At 38.1% G+C, this 26,134-nt stretch overlaps 1 long non-coding RNA gene across 2 annotated transcripts in view; it reads left to right on the top strand.

The window, feature by feature from the left end:
* Positions 1–20,538, top strand: part of LOC110743420 — a 29,168-nt gene extending 8,630 nt beyond the window's left edge. The window contains exons 2-5 of one of the 2 annotated variants that reach the window (XR_002522409.2): positions 411–482; positions 13,110–14,238; positions 18,301–18,517; positions 20,119–20,538. This is a non-coding gene — a long non-coding RNA (uncharacterized LOC110743420). The remainder of the gene's footprint in view (positions 1–410; positions 483–13,109; positions 14,239–18,300; positions 18,518–20,118) is intronic. The other variant, XR_002522410.2, reaches the window with a different exon arrangement.
* The last annotated feature ends 5,596 nt before the right edge of the window (positions 20,539–26,134 follow it).

The following is a 26,134-nucleotide window of genomic DNA, read 5'->3' as shown; positions in this document are numbered from 1 at the left end:
ACTGGGGCACTGCCTAGCGGAGCTGTGAGAAGAGGGCAACCATCCTCCAGACCCCAGAATGGTAGATACTGACAGCTTGCACTGTGTGCTTGGAAAAGCTGTAGACACTCAACACCAGGCCATGAAAGCAGCCGGGAAGGAGGTTGTACCCTGCAATGCCACAAGGGTGGAGCTACCCAAGACCATGGGAACCCACCTTTTGCATCAGGTTGACCTGGAATTGTGACCGGAATTCAAAGGAGATCATTTTGGAACTTTAAAATTTGATTGCCCCACTGGATTTCGGACTTGCATGGGGCCTGTAACCCTTTTGTTTTGGCCAATTTCTCCCATTTGGAATGGCTATATTTACCCAATACCTCTACCTCCACTGTATCTATAAAGTAACCAGCTTGCTTTTGCTTTTACAGGCTCGTAAGTGGAAGAAATTTGCCTTGTCGCAAATGAGATTTTGGACTGTGGACTTTTGGGTTAATGCTGAAGTGAGTAAAGACTTTACAGAACTGTTGGGAAGGCATGATTGGTTTTGAAATGTGGGGACATGAGATTTGGAGGGACCAGGGGTGAAGTGGTATGGTTTGGCTGTGTCCCCACCCAAATCTCAACTTGAATTGTATCTCCCAGAATTCCCACATGTTGTGGGAGGGACCCAGGGGGAGGTAATTGAATCATGATGGCCAGTCTTTCTTGTGCTATTCTCGTGATAGTGAATAAGTCTCACAAAATCTGATGGGTTTAGCAGGGGCTTGTGATTTGCTGCTTCTTTATTGTCTCTTGCTGCCACCATGTAAGAAGTGCCTTTCACCTCTCGCCATGATTCTGAGGCCTTCCCAGCCATGTGGAACTATAAGTTCAATTAAACCTCATTTTCTTCCCAGTCTCAGGTATGTTTTATCATACACGAGACATACAGGTCACACAATACATATGGGTCATAAAATAATCCATCTCCTGTACATGTGAGGTATAAAAAATGTTCAAGAAAGTCTTTCAGGCCAAAGGAAATTCAGATAGGCTATCTAGTGAAATATAAGTTCAAACAAAAAAAAAAAATAGAAGAATACTGGAAATCATAACTGCTTGGATAAACGCTTATTTTTTCTTTCCTTTTCAATCAACTCAGTTGATTGTTCAAGGAAAAACAATAACAACATTGGGTAATGTTTATATGAAAAGTTAAAATGTATTACAACAGTAACATTATAACCAGTAAGAGAAAAACTGAAGTATACTTTTGCAATATTTTTATACCCTACATGGAGTTATATAATATCACTTGAAGGTAGACTATGATGAGTTTACGATGTACACTACGACAGCAAAGGCATCCACTAAAGTAACAAAATAAAGTGTTTTACTATTAAGTGAACATAAAGATAAATGGAATCATAAATCATACTCAATAATTTTAAAAAGGCAGACAAATAGCAAAATGAAGAAAATATAAGGCAAATAGCAAATATTAGAAAGTGCTGTTAAACCTGACTGCATCAATAATCACATTAAATATAAATGGTTCAAACCACCTATTAGAAAGCAGAGATGGTCATATTGGATGAAAAAGAAACAAATATATGTAGTCTGAAAGACAAAGACTTTAAATATTTAATTAAGTTGATTTTGGAAGTCATGTAACAATGTATACATATATCAAATTGTCATGTAGTATAGCTTAAATATATATAAAATAACTATTTTCATTTACATATGAATAAGCCTGGAGCAATAAAGACACAAATATGTTAAAAGCAGAAAGATGCAAAATATATTCATGTTAATAGTATTTTTTTTTTTTTTGAGTCAGAGTCTCACTCTGTCACCAAGGTTGGAGTGCAGTGGTGTGATCTCGGCTCATTGCAACCTCTGTCTCCCAGGTTCAAGTGATTCTCCTGCCTCAGCCTCCTGAGTAACTGGAATTACAGGTGCCTGCCACCACACCTGGCCAATTTTTGTATTTTTAGTAGAGATGGGGTTTTGCCATGTTGGCCAGGCTGGTCACGAACTCCTGACCTCAAGTTATCTGCCTGCCTCAGCCTCCCGAAGTGCTGGGATTACAGGTGTGAGCCACCATGCTTGGCCTTTAATACTACTTTAAAGACTGATTTGACTATATTAACTTTAATCAGTGTAAGTTTTAAGGCAAAACAATATTACCAGGGGAAAATACAGACATTTACAATGGCAAAGGGTTCAATTAATCAAGACATAAAATCTAAATATTTATTAATTTAATAATAGCATCATTAAATATGTAGTGTAAGTACAGGGTCCAAGTGTCACCCAACAGCTCCCCTGGGTTCTCAAGAAAAACTTTGTGCTTGGTACAGGATGTGCTGGCAAGCTCACAAATAACGTTTTTGGGAAATGAGCTTAGAGAACAGATAGTATATCCCTGTTCATGCTGCACTGCACATACATAAATTTTGTCTGGGAACTTCTTACCTATATATATGTCAGTAGCCTTCAGGCACCCCCCAGCTTGCTGTCACTCACACCTTTAGAGACAATGGTGGGAATTTTTGTACTTCAGCCTGAAGTGAGGCAAATGTAGTCACATTGCCCTCAGTGACTGTAGAATGGATCCAATAGCCATGGGAGACCCATGCATTGCAAGGGGCTAAATCTTATGTACTTGCTTTCTCCTTTTGCTACAAATAAATGCTGTATCACTTGAGTCTGGGGTGCATGTTGTCTGTTCATAGTGACCTGGAAACTTGCGCTGTTTCCCTAGTGGTACTTACCTGCCTTTTGACATTGGCCACACTTGTGCTACATTTTATCCTGCAGCGCAAGCTTATCACCTAATAAAACATGAAGCAACAACTTAAAAACATCCAGAAAAAATAGACAAACTTTTTTTTTTCTTTTTGAGACAGTTTCACTCTTGCCACACAGGCTGGAGTGCAATGGCGCTATCTCAGCTCACTGCAATCTCCGCCTCCCGAGTTCAAGCGATTCTTCTGCCTCAGTGTCCTGAGTAGCTGGGATTACAAGCGTGTGTCACCATGCCTGGCTAATTTTGTGTTTTTAGTAGAGATGGGGCCACGGTGGGCAGATCAACTGAGGAAGGAGATCATTTCTACAGTTCCTACAGATACTCAAAGTATTTTTAGATAGATTTAAAATCTGTAGATATTATAATATTCTATAGATGATAAATAGATACTAGAGGATAAAAGCACAGCATAAACAACTTTATACTATTTAGGTTGACAATTTAGATGATGTGAAAAAATTTCATGAAAACACAAATCACCAAACTGCACTCAAGATGCAATATATATATATATAAAACCAGAATAGCTCCATTGAAAAAAATTAATTTGTACTTTTAAACCTTTTTATGAAGAAAAATCCAGAAGTAGATGGATTCATTGATGAACACCAGCATCTTTAAATACTGTTTTAAAAGTAGAAATAATGCTGATTCTATACAAAGTCTGTCGAAGAATTGAAGATGAGGAAATGCCTCTCAGCTCATTCTGTGAAGCCTGTCCTGCTCTCACTGGAAAAGTAGAAAACAGTATAAGAAAGAAGGGAAAACAGTAAATCAGTCTCTCTCATGAACACGGATATGAAGAGCAATACATTACTGCTAATTCAAATCCAACAATATATTAAAATGCTAATACATCATTACCATGTGGGGTTTGCTCTAGAGATTCAAGGTTGCTTCAACATTTGAAATCAATGTAATTTACCACATTAATACATTAAATTAGAGGAGCCATATGCTCAATAAAAGCATAAACTATCTAATTATTGGATAAAATGTAATACTCATTAATGATGCATACTCTGCAAATCAGAAAGAAAAATCACCTTCCTGAACTTGAAATGACACCTACAAAACATTTGCATCTAACATCATATTTAATGTTGAAAGAAGTAACACTATGTTTCTAAGATCAGGAATCATAGAAGGTTGCCTGCTACCCACCATTTCTATCCAAACTTATACTCGATGTTTTAGCCAATGAATAATAAAAACACGGAAAAAAAAAGGCATACAGATTAGAAGGAAAGAAAAATCTTAATTCTCAGATGCCGTGATTATCAATGTAGAAACTTGGTGGAATCTACAAAAATAATAAGACTAATAAATTAGTCTATCAAGATAACAGCATAAAATAAAAATATGAAAAACTAATTGTATTTTTACATTACCAGCTGTAAACCACCAGAAATTAAAATTTTTAAATGGTATTTATGACATTACAAAAATATAAAATACTTAGAGATAAATGTATAAAATATTTTGAAGGCTTATATAGCAAAAAACTTTAAAACACTAGTAAAAGAATTTAAAGAAGACCAAAGTTGATGGAAAGATATACCTTGTTGATAGGTATAGAGGACTAATATTAATAAATTGTTGATTCTCCTCACAATAATCTATAGATTCAATGTGATTCTAATCTGCAGTTCAGCACACAGTATAAATTGATGAGTTGATTCTAAAATTCCCATGCAATCAGCGAAAGAAACTTCAAAAAAAAAGTTGAATACATACCACCTAATGTCAAGGCATATTACAGAATGACAGTAATTGAGACAATGTTGTATTGGTATAAATATAGACAAATAGTTCAAGAGAACAAACAGAGGGTGTTCAGAAATAAGACCACTCATATATGGACAACTGATTTTCATAAAGGTGTACAGGTTATTCAATGGAGCAAGATAGTCTTTCAACAAATGATGCTGAAACTATTAGATATTGTTATAGATTAAATTGTGTCCCCACCCTATCCAATTCAAATGTTTGAGTCGTAACACCAGTATCTCAGATGTCACTGTTTTAAAGACAGTACTTTTAAATATGCAAGTACAATAAAATGATGGCATTTTACTGTACTTACCTATTTAAAAGCACTACCTTTACCTTCTGTCCAAACTTGTACTCAAGGTTTTAGCCAATGCAATAATAAAAACATAGAAAATAAAAGGCATACAGATTAGAAGGAAACAACCATCTTAATTCTCAGATGCCATGATTATCAACATAGAAATTTGTTAGAATCTATAAAAAAATAATAAGACTAATAAATTAGTCTATCAAGGTAATGGCATAAAATAAAAATATATGAAAAACGAATTGTATTTTTACATACTAGCTTAGTCTAGAATGTAGAAGTAGGCTTTTATCCAATATGGCTGGTGTCTTTATAAGAAGAGGGTATTGACACAGATGAGACAAACTGAAGGAGAACCAGGTAAGCACACAACAAGAAGACAGTCATCTATATGCCAAGGAAAGACAGTTCAGAAGAAATCTAATCTGCTGAAACCTGATCATGGGCTTCCTTGAACTATAGGAAATTTTCTCTTCTTGAAGTCACTCCATTTGTGGTATTTCATTATGGCAGATCAAGCAAACTAATACACTTAATAAGCAAAAATCAAGGCAAAATAACTCTCAAGTCTGTTAATTCACGCCTCATGTCCTACATAAAAATTAACTCAAAATAAGTCACAGATTTAAATGTAAGATATAACAGTATAAAATTCACAGCCAAAAACATAGGAGAAAATCCTTGTGGTCTTGAATTGGCAGAGTTTTTTTTTTTTTTAATATAACACATCATGTACATAACTGATCAAATAAGTCAATAAACTGAACTTCACTAAAATTAAAAACTTGTGGTCTTTGAAATGGACTACCAAAAAATAAAGTTAAGACACAGACTGACAGAAAATATTTGATTCAAAAAGTTATTTTGGATCAGACACAGACAATCAGACACAGACTGATAGAAAATATTTAATATTTAATCCAAAAATTATTTTAATCTAGGACATATACAAACACTAAATACTGAATAATAAACAAAAAACAACAGCAAAAAAAAATCTTGAAACAAATAAAAATAGAAACACAATGTACCAAAACCTATGGCATATAGCAAAAGCAATATTAAGAGGGAAATTCATAGCAATAAACACCTACATCAAAAAAGTAGAAATATTTCAAATGAATAACATAATGGTTCATCTTAAGAAACTAAAAAAGTAAGAACAAATCAAACCCAAAATTAATAGATGGAAAAAAGTAATAAAGACCAGAGTAGAAATAATAAAATCAAGACTGAAAAAACAATAAAAAGATAAATAAAGTAAGCAAACCATTAATTAACTAGACTAACTAGAAAAAAAGATAAAAGACCCAAATTCATAAAATCAAGAGAAAGGAGAAATTACAGTTAATACCACAGAATTGCAAAGAATTATCAGAGAGTATTATGAAAGACATGTCAACAAGTTGGAGATTCTAACAAATTGCTAAATTTCTAGACACATATAACTTACCAATATTGAAAAATAAAAATCTTGAAAAGACCAATTATGAGAAATGAGATTTAATCAGTAATAATATTTCTCCCATCAGATAAAAGCCCAGAATGTGATAGTTTCACTACTAAATTCTATCAAACATTTAAAGAACTAATGCAAATTCTTCTCAAAATATTTTAGAAAATCACAGGTGATGGAATCCTTCTAAACTCATTTTCAGAGGCCAGCATTACCCTGATAACAAAACCAGATAAGTGCACACCATCAGCATCAATAAAACTGTAAGGATATATCCCTGATGAACATAGATACAAAAATCCTCAGCAAAATACTAGCAAACTGAATCCACCAGCACATTAAAAAGATTATTCACTATAATATAGTCCAGCTTTCCCCAGGGATGCAAGAATGGCTCAACATATGCAAATCAATAAACGTGATGCATCACATCAGTACAATAAAGGACATATAACTTAATTACCTCAATAGATGTAGAAAAAGCACTTGATAGAAATCAACATCCTTCACTGTAAAACCTCTAACAAAGTAGATGTCGAAGGAGCATGCCCCAACACAATAAAGACCATATATGACAAATCCACAGTAAATATCACATGGAATGTGGAAAAGCTGAAAGTTTTCCTCTTAGAACAAGACAAGAATGCTTACTTTCACCCCTCTTATTCAACATAGTACTAGTAATCCTAGCTAGAGAAGTTAGGCAAGAGAAAAATTAGAGGTTTTCCAAACTGGAAGTGAGGAACTTAGAACTGATCAATCAATTCAGTAAATTTTCAGGATACAAATTAACATACAAAAAAATCAAAATCAGTAGTGTTTTCATACATCCACAATTAACTAGCCAAAAAAAAAAAAAAAAAATCAAGAAGGCAGTCTTACTTATAATAGCTACAAAATAATGAAATACCTAGAAATAAATGTAAAAGGTTAAAGATCTCTACAAGGAAAACTATAAAACATTGATGAAAGAAATTGAAGAGGTCACAAAAGAATGGGAAGTTTCCTTATGTTCACGGATTGGAAGAATTAATATTGTGAAAAGAACCATATTACCAAGAGTGATCTACCAATTTCATGTAATTCCTATCATCAGTGGCATTCTGCACACAAATATATATTTTTTTAATCCTAAAATCTATATGGAATCACAGAACACCCTGAATTGCCAAAGCAATCCTGAAGAAAAAAGAACAAAGCTGGAGGCATCACACTACTTTACTACAAAATATACTACAAAGCTATAGTAACCCAAACAACACGATGCTGGCATAAAAGAAGCCACATGGACCAGTGTAACAGAATGGAGAACTCAGAAATAAATCCACATATTTAGAGCCAACTGACTTTCAAATAAAAGGTACCAAGAACATTCTGTAGGGAAATAATATCATGTTTAATAAATTGAATTTATTAAAATTCAGGGAAAACTGAATATTCTCTCTCTCATTGTATGCAAAAATATCAAGTTAAAATGAATTAAAACTTAAAAAGAAGACCTGAAACAATACTAGAAGAAAACATTGAGGACATACGTCAGGACATTGGTCTGAGGAAATACTGTTTGGGTAAGACCTCAAAAGCATAGCCAACAAAAGCAAAAAAATGGAATTTGTCAAACTAAAAAGCTTCTGCACAGCAAAAATGAACAACCAAAAACAATCAACAGAGGGAAGAGATAGCCTACAGAATGGGAAAAAATATTTGCAAATGATCCATTTGATAAGGGATTAATAGCTAGAATATCTAAAAAATGTAAACAAATCAATAGCCAAAAAAAGCCCCAGATAATCGATTTTAAAATGAGAAAATGATCTAAATGAACATGTCTCAAAAGAAGACATACTCATAGCCAACAGGCATATAAAAAAATGATCAACACCATTAATCATCAGGGGATTGTAAATCAAAACCACAGTGAGATATCATCTTACTCCATTTAAAATGTGTATTATCAAAACAACAAAATTTAACAGATACTGGCAAGGATGTGAAGAAAGGAGAACACTAGTTTACTGCTCATGGGAATGTAAATTTAGGTAGCCACTATGAAAAACAGTATGGTGTTTCCTCAAAAAACTAAAAATAAAACTACCCTATGATCCAGCAATCATGCTGCTTGGTATACGTCCAAAACAAACTCTGATAGGTCCATACATACATACGCATGTTAAATTTTACATCGTATGTTTTTTTTTTTTTTTTAATTTTTTTTGAGTCAGAGTTTCACACTTGTCTCCCAGCGGGAGTGCAGTAGCACGATCTTGGCTCACTACAACCTCTGCCTCCCAGGTTCAAGGTCTTCTCCTGCCTTAATCTCCCAAGTTGCTGGAACTACAGGCTTGCACCACAATGCCCTGCTGATTTTGTATTTTTAGTATAGACGGGATTTCACCATGTTGGCCAGTCTGGTCTTGAATTTCTTACCTCAGGTGATTCGCCCACCTCGGCTTCCCAAAGTGCTGGGATTACAGGCATGAGCCAACAACGCCTGGCCGACGTCTTACATTTTTAGTATTTGCACTTTATTGTGTGCCAATGATATCTTAATAAAGTTGTTTAAAAGTTTTATACAAATTCACTTGAGTCTGCCTTTTGATATTAGTTATAAAATAATTTGGAATTTGCACTTATTGACCAAAATTGATACGACCCTTTGAAATATTTTCTTTTCATATTAAACTTTATTCCAATACAAAACTAACCAACTTAGTTCACTGTTGTGGTTTTGGTGTTGTTTTGTGTTTCCTCATTGTGTTTGCTTCATTTTCCTTATGCAAGCATATAGATCCTGTGTTGTTAAATTTTGCAATATACAGTAATACATTGTATTCAACCAGATTTCAAAACTTTCATATATGATAACATATTTATGTTATATTGAATCGCTCTGCATTTAGAGGCAACAATCTGAATAGAAAACCAACATTGTTTTAACAATGGCAGAGTTAAAAAAAATCCAGTGTATAAGCATTTTCCTTGTGTTAATAGTGTCCAGCACTTTGGTAATAAGTTAGGAAGGAGATATTGTTTGTTCAAAGTAACTTTGCATTTTCCAATTATTCACATAATCGACACTTTTCAAAAACACTTTTCCTCTCTAAAATGTGTTTTTGAATCCTGTGAGTACTGAAGCTGACAAAATGTATCATACGATTTTAAGTTCTGCCTGATCTTTCTGAAGGCTTATTGTTTCTGGATAATTTTAACTTCAAATTTCAATGCCAAATGTACAAATATACTCAAATTTTACATGATGATGTAAATGTACATGTTATAAATTTATAAACTTAAAACATAGTATTCTAAAATAAGCAATTTTTTATAACTTTTGTTCTGTAAAAATAAAAGGTACTGGTTTATTACATGGGTTTATTGAATGGTGCTGAGGTTTGTGATATGGTTGATCCCATCGCCCAGGTACTGAAGTATAGTACAAATAGTTCATTTTTCAACCCTGGCCCCTCTCCTTCCCTCCCCCATCTGGTAGTCCTCAGGGTCTACTGTTGCCATCTTCCTGTTCATATATAGGTAATTTTTAGCCCCTACTTATAAGTGAGAAAATGCAGTATTTGGTTTTCTGTTCCTATGTTAATTTGCCTAGGATAATAGCCTCCAGTTGTAGTCATGTTGCTGCAAAGCACATGATTTTATTCTTACTTATTACTGCATAGTATTCCATGGTGTACCATATTCCCTTTATCCAATCTACTGCTGATGGACACCTCTGTTGACCCATGTCTTTGCTATTGTGAATAGTGCCTCGATGAACACAGAAGTGCATGTGTCTTTTTTGAGGAACGATTTATTTTCTTTGGGTATATATCCAGTAATGCGTTGCTGGGTTAAATGGTAATTCTGTTTTCAGTGTTTTGAGAAATCTTCATACTGCTTTCTACAGTGACTGAACTAACTTACATTCCCACCAACAGTGTGCAAGTGTTCCTTTTCTCTGCAGCCTCGTCAGCATCTATTGTTGTAAACTTTTTAATAATAGCCATTCTGACTAATGTGAAATTATCTGATATAAAATATTGGTATATGCTATACTATATATAGTATACATATAATATGAATGTGCATTTGTGTATGCACATGTATATATCACATTATGTAGCAATAAGCAATAGTAATGTATTAATGAATCTGTGACTTTCAAACATTTATACTTTAAATAAATAGAAATAATTTTCATTCATCCCAACACTTACATTTCTGTTACAATCATTTGACAGGTTGTTTTGAATGAAAATAAGCATCTCTTCAACCAGCTTGACTGTTTGTTACAGAAAATAAAGTAAGCATCAAAGTGCTTAATAGATTTAAAAAATTGGATATGGCAAAATAAATGACTGCTAATCCCTCTATAGCTTGAGTAAATAAATGCTGCTTTAATTCAGGTGTGGTTGTGCCCGTGGGTTATGCTCTTCTGTTAACATCACCTGTCAGCAGCAACGCCATGTAAATGAGCTGGCTGAGCCTTTAGCTTGCATCTTTGCTAAGCCTCTTGCATTCTTCTAATCATACTACACAGAAGCCAATATCTATTTTCATCAGGCAGATAAGATCTCTTAAGGAATTAGAGAGGTTTTCCACTTAGTTCTGCGCTGGGCAAGGACACGGCTGTGATCTAGGGCTTTGGGGATTTCTCATTATGCACTGGTGCCTGCTGGATCGAAGAACTGAGTTCTGGCTACTGGATTTTTAATCCTCTTGTGGTCAGGGTTAGAACTTCCAGTTATTTAAGATCTTTGATTACTCAGCACTTGGCTTTTGATTGAGTGAACTTCTGAAGACAGCACAGGGCTGTGATTTCAAGTTAGCAGTTTTAAAGTAACTACTGGAAAAAATAGATAGGAAAAGCCCTGTGATTAAGCGACACTATCCCTTTTTAATTGACTTTCTGAAGTTGCCTGATGCTTAACTCTTCATGTGCCACAACACAAAAGAAAGTAAATAGAGTGAATGAATGACTTTTAGGTTTTCCTTTAAGATGAGGAAAATTCCATGAAATTTACAGGAGTCCAGGCAACTGTGAGACTGAGAGAAGCTCAGCTTTTAGCCAAGGGTAACAATTGATGTGGAGAGGGTTTAATATGAAAAAGATGAAGCAGGTTTCCACCTGTGCCTGGAAATCTCCTTGGCTGATGATATAAGTATTCAGGGAATAAATAGAAACAAGGCCACCATGATAATGTTGTCGGTTCAAAGAGAGAGAGAATACACACACACACATATACATACACACACACATATTTGTACACACACAGTACAAACTATATCATGAATAGAAACACGTTTGTACTAGTTAAAATTATTCAGACAAGATAATCTTAAATGTCTCTCCCTATGGAACCTAAAACAATGAGATCTGGTCTCTTTTGCCCACTCCTAGAAGGAAGTTACAGGTGAGAGATTTTCCCTCAAATTTTGAAATAACAAACATCTTTTGTGGAAGTAAAGTTGGTGAGAATAACAGCTGGTCACTTGGGCACAGGTTGCTGAAGGGGAACCCCAAGGGCTCTCACTGGTCCTAGAGTGGGTCAGCTGTTGGCTCTGGCCACTTCCTATGGCTGCCCCTCCTCCCCGGTCACTTTTGGTGGCTGGGACTTATGTTCTGCTGTGGTTGGGATTTATGGACCAGCCTCAGCAAACTAGGGTCCAAGAGCAGTCACTCAGGGTTCCTCTGGTACGAGTCAGACAGACTGAATAGTTACATGCCCAAACTCATGAAGGTCTTTTCTTAGAGCTGTGGTAGGATAAAAGGAGGATAAAGAGGTTTGGGACACTTGTTTTTTCTTCCTTGGGCCACAGTCCTAATAATCAGACATTTTTGCCTTTTAGAAAGGTCTGGGGTGGCTGCGTGTGGGGTGTCATGCCTGTAATCCCAGCACTTTGGGAGGCCGAGGCGGGCGGATCATGAAGTTAGGAGATCAAGACCATCCTGGCTTTAGTGAAACCCCGTCTCTACTAAAAATACAAAAAAATTAGCCTGGCGTGGTGGTGCGCACCCGTAGTCCCAGCTACTCGGGAAGCTGAGGCAGGAGAATCGCTTGAACCTGGGAGGCGGAGGTTGCAGTGAGCTGAGACCACGCCACTGCACTCCAGCCTGGGCGACAGAGCAAGACTCCGTCTCAAAACAAAAACGAAAACAAACAAACAAAAAACGTTAATTGGGCCTTATAGCAGAATAGGGATACAAGAAGAAAGTAAAACTGAAGGTATGTGGAATGATAAAGAAGTTTAGGAAGGTAATGACAAACACATATTTTTAGAAAAAGCATTTCTGCCGTAATTTTTGAAGATGAATTAGGGTGTGGTGAACCTCTAGGTAGGTCACCAGTAGAGCAGAAGTTAGAATCATCTCAATGAGACGTTTTGACCAATAGAAATGAAAAGGAGGAGTCAGGTTTCAAGTGGATTTCAAATTAAAACTAACTGAACACCCTTCTGTGCAGAGGACCTGAAACAAATACATTTTGAAGGCATAGATTTCTACATGCTAGGGTTGGGCAGAGTAGAAGTTTATGGAGAGGGGTGGACAGGTGGGAGAAGCTGAAATCACTTGGGGACATTGTGAATTTGAGGAACATGGGGACATTTAAATGGTGGTGTGCTGTAGGGAGCTGGGGATATCCTGGAGCTCTGCCTGGGTTCTAGAGCTCTGTGTTAGATACGGAACAGAGCTGACCTCTGCATTCAGTTTATTCAGTGGCATATTGGAGATATGACAGAGTGTGGCTTCTGAGGCTAGGCCTTAAATCACATCTGGCTTTGGTCTTGTTCTCTCTCTTCAGTCAATTACCCTGGGGAAATACAGCTGCCATGAAGGAGAGCACTCAAGAGGTCTGTGTGTCAAGGATTTAAGGCTTCTTGCCAAAAGTCAGCAGCAGTTTTCTAGACATATGAGGGAGCCAGGCTGAAAGTAGATCCTTAGCCTCAATCAAGCTTTTAGATGACTCCTGCCCCAATCAACATCTTGACTACAGCCTCCTAGTAGACCTGAACCAAAACCATCCAAATTCTTATACACAGAAACTGGGAGACATAAATGATTTAAGTTCTTACATAGGCTGGTGTATGTGATATTTCTTTGGATTCTCTGCATGAAATATCGAGCCCCTGCTTTCCTCATCATCACACTTCAAAGACTTAACCATCCTAATGACACAGCAAGGACAATAAATCAATAATGATTTCTACTGTGCTGGGTACTACCTTTTTCCATAGAACCTTTTTAATATGTCATATAAATAGCTGTGTTAAACCAAAAACGTGCCCATTTATCTGCAAAAATTTGTGCTGCGTAGCAAGCTGAGCACAGTCCCATTTTATCCTGATTTGGCAATCACAGCACAGTGGCCATGGGTATCTCAAAACCCTGACTCACCCATTCCATGGAATGTGTTACTGGAAAGGTTCTATTTGAAACCGTATTTTGCTTTAACTCGTAGATGATTTGAGTCAATCAATGAGCAGATGTCTTTTTCTGCCTTTTGAGATTTACTGATGTTTTCTCTAATCATTTAATCCGCCAATGTCTAGGGCCAGTTTAGAAAACACATTAAACATCTTCAACCCAAAGCCGAACCGCCCGGCACAGACTGTGTGTGGAGGATGCACTGGAGTGTGGTGGACATCTAGGTGGGTTGCCAGCAGAGGAGGTGGTTGGAATCATCTCGATGAGATATTGCAAGGGAAATGAAAAACAGGAGACTTTGTTGCTTCCTCTCTCTAAAGCTCTGTATTGTTATTAAAAGATAAACAACCAATAATCCTGGGAAAAATCCCCACTGTAGAGGAGAGGGGCAGAGAGCCTCTTGCTCTTTATAACTGAAGGTTCTTTTTAGTGATCTGGATTCCAAGAAGAGCGGCCCATAAAACAGGATCCATCTAGACCCTCTTATTTTGATCCCCTCCAGAATGGTAAGGACGGTTTCCTTGTTTTGGTGATGTCACCTTTGCTCTGCTCAATGGATTTGGTTACAGATGAGAAGATTTCAGAATCTTCGGTGTTAAACCTGCCATAAATACATAACCATCTTCCTCAGGGAACACCTGCTGCCTGGCATCTCTCTGTTAGCCGATTTAAAAAAAAATAATAACTTTTTAAATGCATCTGCACTTTTCTTTAAAAAGTATCATGAACTAGTAATTTTTATTTTAGTGCTCTATATTTTTTCCAAGTATAAATGAAGACTCAGTACTCCTGTTCTAGAAAAAAAATCACTAATTGGATCACCTTTGATTTACTTGCTTGTACTCTCCATTCTTTATGTACTGGATACATTTTTGCAAAGGCTGCTCTATTCTTAGGGACAAATTGATTCACAAATAGAATTTGGTGGGGGAAAAAATGCAATGGGAAGGAAAGCCAGAAAGAAACTGGAGTAGGAGAGGAGAGAATCAGCAAATTAGGAGAGAGTCAAAAATAACTCTCGGATAGATACACCTTCATTAAGGGGATCGATGCCATCCAGCTAAGTGGCATCCCTTGCAATGTTCATTATAAAACCAAAGAGCATTTGCAAAAGTGGTGTCCCTGTAGCATGTGATAAGGGGCTTCATTGGAACTTCTTCATGAAAATGTTAAGAACTTTTGTTGGCCAGTGCGTTTTCCTCTCCATCTACTACTATCTTGTTAGTTATCACTTGCCAGAATGATTGAAACCAATCTATAACGTTTCCCACTCTCTTTAGCCATAGTTTCTCACCCCAATTCCCAGCTCATTTCTTTCTCTGCTTTGTTAACAGAACAATTTCCTAGTCAAAATGAAATAATACTAATGTCCTGATTTTAAAAACTTAAGTAAATTTAAATATCAATATCTCCAAGATCCTGTGATTAGGTTAAAGTCCATAATGTCCTTTATAGACCAAGTTTCCTGAAAGTGAGTAATGTAGCATGTTTTCTTTGTAGCACCACGTGCAGAAAATCCATCTTTGCAGAAGAAGGCAGCTCCGTAGCAGGGCATCACCTTTCACCCTCTTTGCCTCATCTATGTCAACTGTCCCATTTTCTGCCTCCCTTAAAGCTTCCTCTGGTCAGTCAGTTGTTAGACCTTTGCCAGAGCATCTACCACATACTGTGTACCCTCTAAGTTATAGAAATTTAGATAAAATTGATAGTTAATTATTTGACTTCTAGGAAATCTCCAGCTAATGTGACAAGCCACCAGGCAATTAGAAGGTCCTGTGATGAGTACCAGGTGGGAAAATGTTCAACCTAGGCCATGATGGGGAAACCCCATAGATGATATGTGAGCTCTTATGATAGGGTTAAAAGAGTAATGCACTGGCCTTAATGTTGAGCACAGAGGAGGTGACATAGGCAAGGCAGGGATGGATGGAAGGACCAGCACATATTGGAGACTTTCCCCACAGGAAGTGCCAGTTGCGGGTTGGGGAATGAAGTGAGGTGGTCTTACAGAGGCTGCCAGCATCACACCATGAAAGGCAGTTGCAGGTCATGCTGAGGATCTGGGGTTTTACCCAGAAGGTCATGGTGGGGAGTGGGAGGGCATAGCATTTTCCTGGATGACTCAATGAGTTTGACAAATTGTCTCAGGGAAGATTGTAAATGACTTGAGATTATAAAGGTGTCAGGGGTCCTCGCAGCCTCTAGAAGTTACCTTTCAAACAGCCAAGACTTCAGATAACTAGAATTCAGAGTCAACTCATTTGATTCAGGAAACCTGTGATTTCCAATTCCAGGAGAAATAATTCCTTAAGGAGTGTTTCTTCCGCCTCCACTGGCTCCAGCCTAGAGATCAAAGATGCCCACTCACCTACCCTTTGTCACACCAACACTGCCCAGCCTCACCAATCTGCTTCCTTCCTTCCCACTCCATCCCCACCATATCCTACAACAGAGAGGAAAAAAGAAGGAGAAGGAGAGTTCAACATGACTAAAGCATATAAGTTTTCATGTAAAATGCAAGACATATTTAGACGTAAAATGATATATATGCCAGCTTGGGAAAAGGCTAAGTGAGCACGATTTTTAAAAGTCAGTGACAAAATATTAAGATTGATGCAGACTCTGCAGGAATACAGTGCCAAGATTAGATAAAACTAATTATTTACTATCATCACTTAGAGCAGTTATGAATTCACTGTAGCAGTTGTAATTGTTGGGAAAGCAAATAATTGACCAGATAACATACTGAGTAACTAATGGGAATCATTCATTTCTTAGGTAATCTGAAATCTGAGTGTAGACCGATACCTCAGTGTCATAGAGCAATGGAGTTTTTTTTTTTCCCCAGTATAATTTTCTCATACCAAATAATCAGCATCCTCAAAACAAATATTGTGATTATCCTCAAACAGTTCAACTTTTAAAATATGTATTAAGCAGCAACCCTGGAACTTCATCCTAATGTACTGCGTGCTCTTCAGAGAAATCCTTTTCCTGGAATCTGGACTTCACCTTTCTCATAACGATTTTCAAGCAAATAAAAATACTCACTGCAAAGTAAATAAATTAATAACTGCATGTAATTTTTATTTTGAGTTAAATCTGGTTAGTGATTACAACTTCTAAAAATTAATTATCAGATTCTCTGGAATATAACTGTCTTTAGTAGGGCGAAATAATGTATATCCACCCACACTTGTGTCTAGTACATGACCCAAAAATGCCAGATATAAGGGAAAGATCCATTCTACTTTTGATGAGACATTAATGAGGCAATGTCTGGTTTTATTAAATATTATACATTATTCATAAACCATCCATTCTGGAAACTAAAATATAGACATTTTCATATTAGAAGCATCAATACTACATGAGATTAGCCTGCGGGTCACCTGGAGGGACCTCAGGGACCCGCACACATCCCAGAACAATTTGGGAACAGTTGCTCTAAATGACACCCATTGGTGGATTTAGAATAGTTTCTCTTTGGGGGAGAAATAGATCCATTTTTAAAAGTTTATTTTTACAATGTTCCTTTGTTCTTCTGGCCTATAAAATAGACTTTTGCTTCTCATGAATGTGTTAAACAAAAATGATGATTTTAAGTTATCTAAAATAAACATGATTTAACTTAGAACCTTATTGTGAAGAGCTGTGAAAAATTAATTTGACATAAGAATAAATCTTATTCCTTCCACTTCCAACTGAAGTAAAATGCATTTTAGATACAACTTTGTTTTTTGTGTACATTAACAATGTCACACCAAAAATATATTCAATTCTCATGATTAAAAAGACTGTACAAACAATTCCGAAATGCTGTAGCACATTCAGAGTGATGACAAATTTAAGTGCTGTTATTCTTTGATGGATATAAAATAAAGATATTTGGATGATTTTGTAACAGCCTGTAAGAGATAAATAACATTTAAAAATATGTAACTAGCCCGGGCATGGTGGCTCATTCCTGTAATCCCAGCACTTTGGGAGGCCGAGGTGGGTGGATCACAAAGTCAGGAGATCAAGACCATCTTGGCTAACACAGTGAAACCCCGTCTTTACTAAAAATAAAAAAAAATTAGCAGGGCGTGGTGGTGGGCGCCTGTGGTCCCAGCTACTCAGGAGGCTGAGGCAGGAAAATGGCGTGAACCTGAGAGGCGGAGCTTGCAGTGAGCCAAGATCGCGCCACTGCACTCCAGCCTGGGCGACAGAGCGAGACTCCGCCTCAAAAATAAAATAAAAATAAAAATAAATAAATAAATAAAAATTAACTGAAGTTGAAACCACTAATGTGAGAATTTCTTTGTGAATAATTTTCACATGCTTCAAATAAACATGAAGGACTATCCTACTGTTATAATTTATACTTAGTACATGGTTTTAACTACTCTCACTGTGATGGGTTTAATTGTGTCCCTCCAACCTGCCCCAAATATATCTTGAAGTCCTAGCATTTAGTACCTCCAAGCTTGATCTTCTTTGGAGGGTGGGTCCTTAAAGAGGTAATCTACTTAAAATGACCTCATTAAGGTGGGTTCTAATCAATATGACTGATGTCCTTACAAAAGAGAAAATTTGGAGACAGATATGAACATGGAGAGCACACCATATGAAGTTGAAGGTGGAGATTGGGGTGAAGCTTCCACAAGTCCAAGAATGCTGAATATTGCCATCAAACGGTAGAAGCTATAAGAGAAGCCTGGAACAGCATCTCCTTTCCAGTCTGAGAAAGAATTAGCTCTGCCAACCCATGGATCTTCGACTTCTGGCCTCCAAAGCTATCAGGTAATAATTTCTGTTGTTTTGATTTTTTTTTTTTGGACACAGGGATCTCACTGTGTTGCCCACCCTAGACTCAAATTCCTGGGCTCAAGCAATCCTCCTGCTTTAACCTCCTAAATAGCTGGAACTACAGGCATCTTACCACACCTAGCAAATTTTTGTTGTTTAAAAAATCCAGTTTGTTGTATTCTGTTGCCACAGTTCTAGCAAACTAATATAGTTGTTATTGGCATACAATGGTCGCCAACTTTTCGGCACTAGTGTTGTTTTATGGAAGACAGTTTTTCCATGGACAGGGTGTTGAGGGGGATGGTTTCAAGATGAAGCTGTTCACCTCAGATCATCAGGCATTAGATTATCATAAGGAGCGCACAACCTAAATCGCTTACCTGCACAGTTCACAATGGAATTGTGAAGAACTATGAGAATCTGATGCCGCTGCTGATCTGACAGGAGGTGGAGCTCAGGCAGTAATGCGAGTGATAGGAAGCAGCTGTAAACACAGGTGAAGCTTTGTTCACTCACCCCCTGCTGTGTGGCCCAGTTCCTAATGGGCCATGGACCAGTACCAGTCCATGACCCAGAGGTTGGGGACTCCTGGTCTAATAGGCATCTGTTTTTTGTTTTGTTTTGTTTTTGTTTTTGTTTTTTTGCCTCCTTACCATCTATATTGCTCATATTTTCAGGTCTCTTAATATTTTTTAGAATAAAAGATGTGCATGCTCAATCGTGTGCCAACTGGCCCTTTTCCTTCCATTCCCCTGAGAGTTCAGGAGAACCATTTATTATTTTCACCAGAAAAGAAGACATTTGATAAAATGTGCACGGATTCATTAGCGTTTAATAACCAGCCATTGTATGTGTCTTCCAGGTACACACCCATCCCTCCCCCAAAAAGCCCTCAAAGGCAATCACCCCTGCTAGAGAGTCCCTGGCCATGTGGGGCACCAAACCTTTGCAGTAGTCATGCTGTTTCCCCAATTATACTTCCTTCATCCTTTGATTAACTAACTGCTCTCCGAAAAAAGACTGTGCTTCCAAGAGCTCCTGTTTTCATACGCAGTCCTCCAGGACAAGCCAGCAGCACTCAAAGTGGGCCTGAAGCCAGCATCTGTATTGGAGAAGTGATGGACTCTGGACAAGGGGCAGACCTCTCTGTGCCCCAGTTTTTATCCGGTGAAGTGAGAAGGCTTTAATGCACTAGCTGAGGAGCAAGTGAGAACCACCTGGAAAGCATTTAGAGCAATTCCTGGCAGATGGAAAGTAATTATATAATGTTTTCATTTTGCTCCCACAGCACCATAGGCATCCTTCTGTCTGAAGTGCCCCCATGCTGCCTCTCAATCTTCTCTCTGCCTGCCTGCCTTGCCCACTCTTTACATCTTTGTCTATATAAAATGCAGCTGGCAATAGATACATTTATTGAATGCTCCTTACAAACATCTCATAGCATTGACTTCTTGTTTTAATTTTTGCCATACACATTAAGAATTATACTTCCCTTCATACAGAGGAGAAAACTAGACGTAAGGAGATTAGGGATTGCACTGGTGGTGCTGATCTTCATAATGTCTCACCAAAATCTCTGCACTTTCAATTTACAGACACAGTTAGAATGCAGCCAAAAACTTTGCCAAAGAACATCTCTGGTTGGGCAGAGTCAAGTCATCCTGGAGTCAAGGCTAATGCTGACAAGGAGGAGACAATGGCAGTGACGGTTTCACACACCAGAATGTGGAAAGACTCTGCCTGCCAGGAGTTGTCCTACACCCGCCTCAGGAAATCATAGTAGTAAAGCCCTCTTGGCAGGTTAACCAACTGGTTACTGAAGAGTCAGTTATGGCATGAAATTGTTAACCTCAGACTCCCATGCTGGGGGTACAGTTAGCCAGTACACACCAAGACAGCATGGGAGCTATTAAAACACAAAAATATTCCAGACCTGCTGGTAATGAGTCACTGGCTGAAGCCCCTCGTGACTCACCAGTTAAATAAAATGTGTCCATTTATCAATCTTTCAAAAAGGGCAGAATCAACTTGTTTGAATATGGATCTGTTGCTGTTTTAATTTCCAAGTTCTCCTTCTTGAAAAAATGTACACAAAAGGCTCAGTTCACAATTTCTGTGCTTGTGCTTCCAGTAAGATGGTGAAATCTTACAGGTAATATGCAAAGTAATTTGAATGTTGAGCACTTCCAGTTTTTACACTTTGCTTTCTCCCTGTGAGTGGCTCAAATATCTCATTTTCTAGGATTTTTAAGTGACTTCACGTCATCAGATCTTTCCTTTGTGTAGTCACTAGTCAGATGGTTTAAAGGGCAAATGGAAAATAGGTATTAGTTTTGATAGTTCATTAAATCAAGATTGGTTAGAAATTATTTTTGGTATTTTATAACCCTCATTAAAAGTTAAATAAAATGAAACAGAGAGGCTAAGTAGCATATTCAAGGACAAATAGGTAATATATAGCAAATCAAAAAGCAAACTCAGCGCACTAGCAGGAGCCCAGCCAGCATCCAGCTCTTTACATCTGATGGTGTTCTCCAAGAAGGGGAAGGAGGACTCCTGGAGAAATGGCTGGTTCCAGTTCAGAAGCAGCAAACTCGCAAGATGAACCTGGAGCACCATTTGCTAGAAATTCAGAAAGTGTTCACAAAACAAAAAAATACAAGGCAAATCCACACACACACAAAAACAACAAACAACAACAGCAAAACAACAACAAAAAAACCTGCAATAATGAGATGATTTCAAAGAAATGCAAGAATCAACTGATAGAATTCCCAGTGACCAAATCTGGCACAAGTTACCAACAAAAAGAATAATGTAGTATTGGATTAAAATCCAAAACATAAATATCCATGAGTCTATACTGTCATAAATAAATGATTAAATAAGTAAATAAGGTGAAGAGAAGAAGAAACAGGTTTCCCATGAAGAAGAATTCCAAAAGGATTCCAAACATAGATGTATCTAAGGTATCTGCAAGGAGGTGGTGCATAGTTCCCATTCCTTGAGTGGAACTGTGACCATGCATAGTAAGGTTAGTTACTACGCATCATTGTGACCATGCAGTAGTCACAGAATAACAGTGGAGAGATCTGACAATCCCACCTCCCCTAGGTGATCAAGGTTCACATCAGTGGTGAAGTCATGTGGATAGTAAATGCCTGTTCCATCTCCAAGGGGTAGTGTAACAAATGACCATAAATTGGGTTGCTTAAAACAAAGGAAATTTATTCTCTCCGAGTTCAGAGGCCAAAGGTCTGAAACGAAGGTGTCAGCTGGGCCACACTGCCCCTGAAGGCTCCATGGGAGGGCCCTCCCTTGCTTCTTTCAGCTTCTGGTGCCCTGGGCTTCCTTGGCTTGGGGCTGCATTGCTCCAGTCTCTGTCTCCATCTTCCCATGGCCTTATCCCCCATGTGTTTCTGTGTTCAAATCTCCATCAACTTTCTCTTGCAAGGACACAGTCCTTGGGTTTTGGGTCTACTCTAAATCCAGGATGATCTCATCTCAAGATCTCTAATGCAGTTAAACCTGCAAATAACCTAGTTCAAGTACAGTCACATTTATAGGTTCTGGGAACTAGGAGTTGAAAATGTGTTTTGGGGTATTTATTTTGATGTAGCACAATACAATACACTTGCTATGTTGTGAGGAAAATGACACTTAACCTCTGTGCCCTTCTTCCTAAAAACACATCATCAAAGCCTAATCATGAGAAAAACATCAGACAAACCCCAGCTGAAGAATGCCGTATAAAACATCTAATCAATGCCCCTCAAAACTGCCAGGGTCATTAAAGACAGAGAATGCCTCGAGCTTTCAAACTCAAAAGGAGCTTAAGGAGACACAAGTAGATGTGATGGGGTATCTTGAATGGCATGCGGGAACAGAAATAGGATGTTAGGTAACACAACGTGCCAATACTGGTCCATTGCTTTTAACAAATGTACTATGTTAATACAAGCTGTTAATAATAGGCAAACTGGGTGCAGGGTATATAGGAACTCTCTATACTGCATAACTTTTCTGTAAACCTAAAAGTGTTCTAAAATAAAGTTTACGAATAAAGTGTAAACGAGGCTTGTCTCTTTTTTAGGATTCGCTCTCTCCCCCATACCACTTCTCTTTGACCACGTGTCATCTTTACAAGTCACGTCTTAGGGTCATTTAATCCAAAATCACTTGCACCCGCCTCAGAACCATCATTGTGCTTCATGAAGCATCAACACCTAAGAGATACTTTCTAACTGGGAGCCATACAGCTCTCTGTTATTGTTGTTGTTTTAATACAAACAGGAAGTGCTCTTAAGTTTACATTATAGAGCCCTTGGCTAGAGTCTAGAGCGGAAAGGACTCTATATACTTCTGTAGAATTTGAATTATAAAAAGCTCATAGTGACTTCCTAGAGAATGCTTTAAAAGGGCATTACTATAAATAATAGGTTTCCAAACTTTTGACTTTTACGTGGACCCCTGGAAATTCTAGACATTGCTCAGTAATACGAACTCGGCATAAGGCACATACGAACACACGGATGTTCCTGGTGCCAGTGCTTCGCTTCAGTGACCCCCGTCCCTACAGTGATCATTCTTCTGCGTCATTAATGGATGGTCTGCTGTCTGGTTTGGCAGTGATGAACATGCCCGCGGTGCCAGGGTGATCTCCCTACTGTCCTGAAACAGGTGAGCAGAACCTTCGTGTCTATTTCTAATGCTTTGTCCCGCACTTCTCCATCGTTGTGGCATCTCCAAGCTCATACTGGGCCTGGACCTGGACTCTACAACTGCATTGTCCTTTTCCCCTTCTCTTTTCCTCTCTCCTGTGAGCCTTAAGAGCCAAAATATTCCAACTGGCCTCTTTCTTGGTGTGCCAAATATTCTCAAAATTAGAAAATTTGTATAAAATGCTAAAAATATATTTTTATTGTTGCTTTCATACAGACACATCTATATATGCGCATACAGGGATGTGTGTGTCTATGTATGCATGTATGTGTCTACATTGAGAGACCGAGAGTGTGTTGCTGTTGTTGTTCTAAAAGATACAAGTAGTTTGGAACTGCAAAATGTAAACACTTTACCCATTTTCCTTATTTCTGAATCATTGAAATGTTGCTGGTATGAATAACAGGCTTAATGGTCAATTGCCATTTCAGTTATTTAAAAGGATGATTTTATTACTACTTTATAGTCACCCACAATTGATCATACCTCGATGTATGCATGTGGAAATATTTTCATTATTTGCATAGTAGCCACGTGGACAGTGAAATGGACAAGTGCTGTTATTTGGAATGCCTAAAAATAGCCAAGGAGTAGTCTTCCGCCTGAAGTCACGGGTGAGAGGTGTGTCAACCTCTGGAGTCTTCAGTCCCAGTCACGGATGCCCTAACTTACCAGCCAAAGAGTGGGGAACTCCTTGACCCCAGCTCCAACCCCAATTTCTGAATATTGTACTGAAATATGATAAAAACAGTGATTTCTTACATATGACTTAGGGATAAAGAGTAAGGCCACAGCTGCCTTTAAGAATATTGAGGAAATTTATTGACTGTTTTTCTAAGATATATATTAAAAGAAAACAATCTATTGAATTTTATTCATGCTAATCTACTAAACACACATTTGTAGCCATGTTGTCCTGGCTATCTACATACAGTTTTAAATAAACATCAACAAAACGATGAGTTTATTTGAATTCAGCATTATTTCCAAAACCAGTGTTGTTAGAGGGAAGTACATGAGAGGTGCAGATATTTACCAGCCTATCTGCTGAGGGCAAAGAGGAAGTAGCATCTCTGCATTGGTCTGCAGTCATGCAAGTGCTCAGAAAATTCTTTCTTGTCCTCCTAATAGATGAAAGGATGGGCTTCCCAGCTTCTGACCCGTGTGTGTTCTAAGCACAGGCCCTGCGTTTGACATTGTTTTTCAGCCTTAGAACCTCAGCCAACATCTGTTGAGAGTGCTGAATTGCAGAGGTTCACTCTGTGGAGCTGGATCCATCCTTTTGTCACCCAAATACGTAGACATCATTTCAGTTATTTAAAATAATATAAAATAGAGAAAGAACAGTTTAGTGTGGATCAAGGATCAGCATGCTGGGGTTCAGATATAAGCTCTCCTAATTCTGGGTGACCTGAGGTAGTGGTTTTATCAGTTCAGTGGGGGAACAGTGGGACTTAACCTCATTTGGAAGATTAAATGGAGTAATCCAGAAAACACTGACTGCTTATAAGAGCCTGGCAACTGCAGAGCTGTGACTGCAAGCTGCTGCTGTGATTGCTGTGGTGGCTCCTGTTTCTGTCCAGGGATAAGTCCTCCAGTCTGCACCACCGGAACTGTTGTCTCTGCACCACCTCCCCTACTAGAGCCCTTTTCATCATGGCCCATTTCTCTGAAGACAGCCTCGATTCCTTTGCACCATGTAACAACACTGCCTTTATATTCCTTGTAACTAGGTCCCATAGGTATTAGCATGGATGCCTTACAATACAGGCCCGATGCATTTAGTATTTGCAGCGTCTCAATGAGCTGGATGCTATCATCATCCCTATGTGACCTACGAGAAAACTGACTTGGAGAAATTAGATAACATCCAGATTTCCTTCCTGGGAGAGGACCAAGGAGCATGAATGGAGGCCCTCATCTCTTGACAATGCTTCCCGCCTCCGATAGCCAGATGAGTGCACATCCAGAGTGGGGAGTGGAATGGCACAAAGCCTAGAACTCTCCTCCATCGGTGTTCCCGACACCAAGGCTTGATCTGGAGCAGAAAACAGTCCACACTGTAACTTCTGACTCTCATTTTGTTTCTCCTTAGAAATTACAGTGGAGCTGAGCTTTGGTGCAAGAAAAAGAGACCCAAGATAGTAAACATTTCCCTCAAAGCACTCCCCAAGGGGTCAAACTTATGGTAATGGCATGCAATTCTACCCTTGCTTATTTGACATGGTTATGACAATTTTATATATTGCTAAATATTTACTAACATGACTGTTAGATATCTACGAATCATTATAAGACATTTTCTACGTTCTTCTAATGTTCCTAATCTCTCCTTCCTTTCCTTGCCACCCATGTATTCTTCTCCTCCTCCTCTTGTCCAAAGTCTCTGTGATGTTCCTGGGATGACTATTTTACTGTAATCTTTCTTTCCCCTTCAGAGTCATTTTGTCTGATGCACCTAGCAAAATTTCTTAATAAAGCAACCAGTTCTCTTCCACATGATTGACTCTCGACCGAATCCTCAGGATAGAGCTCTTCCATTAAAGGACTTTCAATCTGGTGGAGGAATGAAAATATAAAGCATTTAATGAATGGCGCAAGGCAGCATGTAATAGCTCATGATAGTATGCACTAAAATCTGTGTTACAGGTGCTTTAAAAAGCTGGGACTGATGTTAACCACAGCAGTTAGGGAGACAGACACTGGGCAAAGTCCCAAGGACTTAGCAGTGACACACATGATCAGGAGCAGTGACACATGGTAGGCTAAGGGGAGGAGACCATGCAGGTGGGAAGCAGGAAGAGATGCAGAGGAGGGATATGTGAGTTGGGATCAGATTAGGAGGAAGCTGGAAATACACTGTTTAGGTACATATGCAACCGAATGTAT

Source organism: Papio anubis, chromosome 5 (genome assembly GCF_008728515.1).
Source record: "Papio anubis isolate 15944 chromosome 5, Panubis1.0, whole genome shotgun sequence".
NCBI lineage: Eukaryota > Metazoa > Chordata > Mammalia > Primates > Cercopithecidae > Papio > Papio anubis.
The sequence above is the reverse complement of the archived record's forward strand: the minus strand, read 5'-3'. Positions and strand labels throughout refer to the sequence as shown.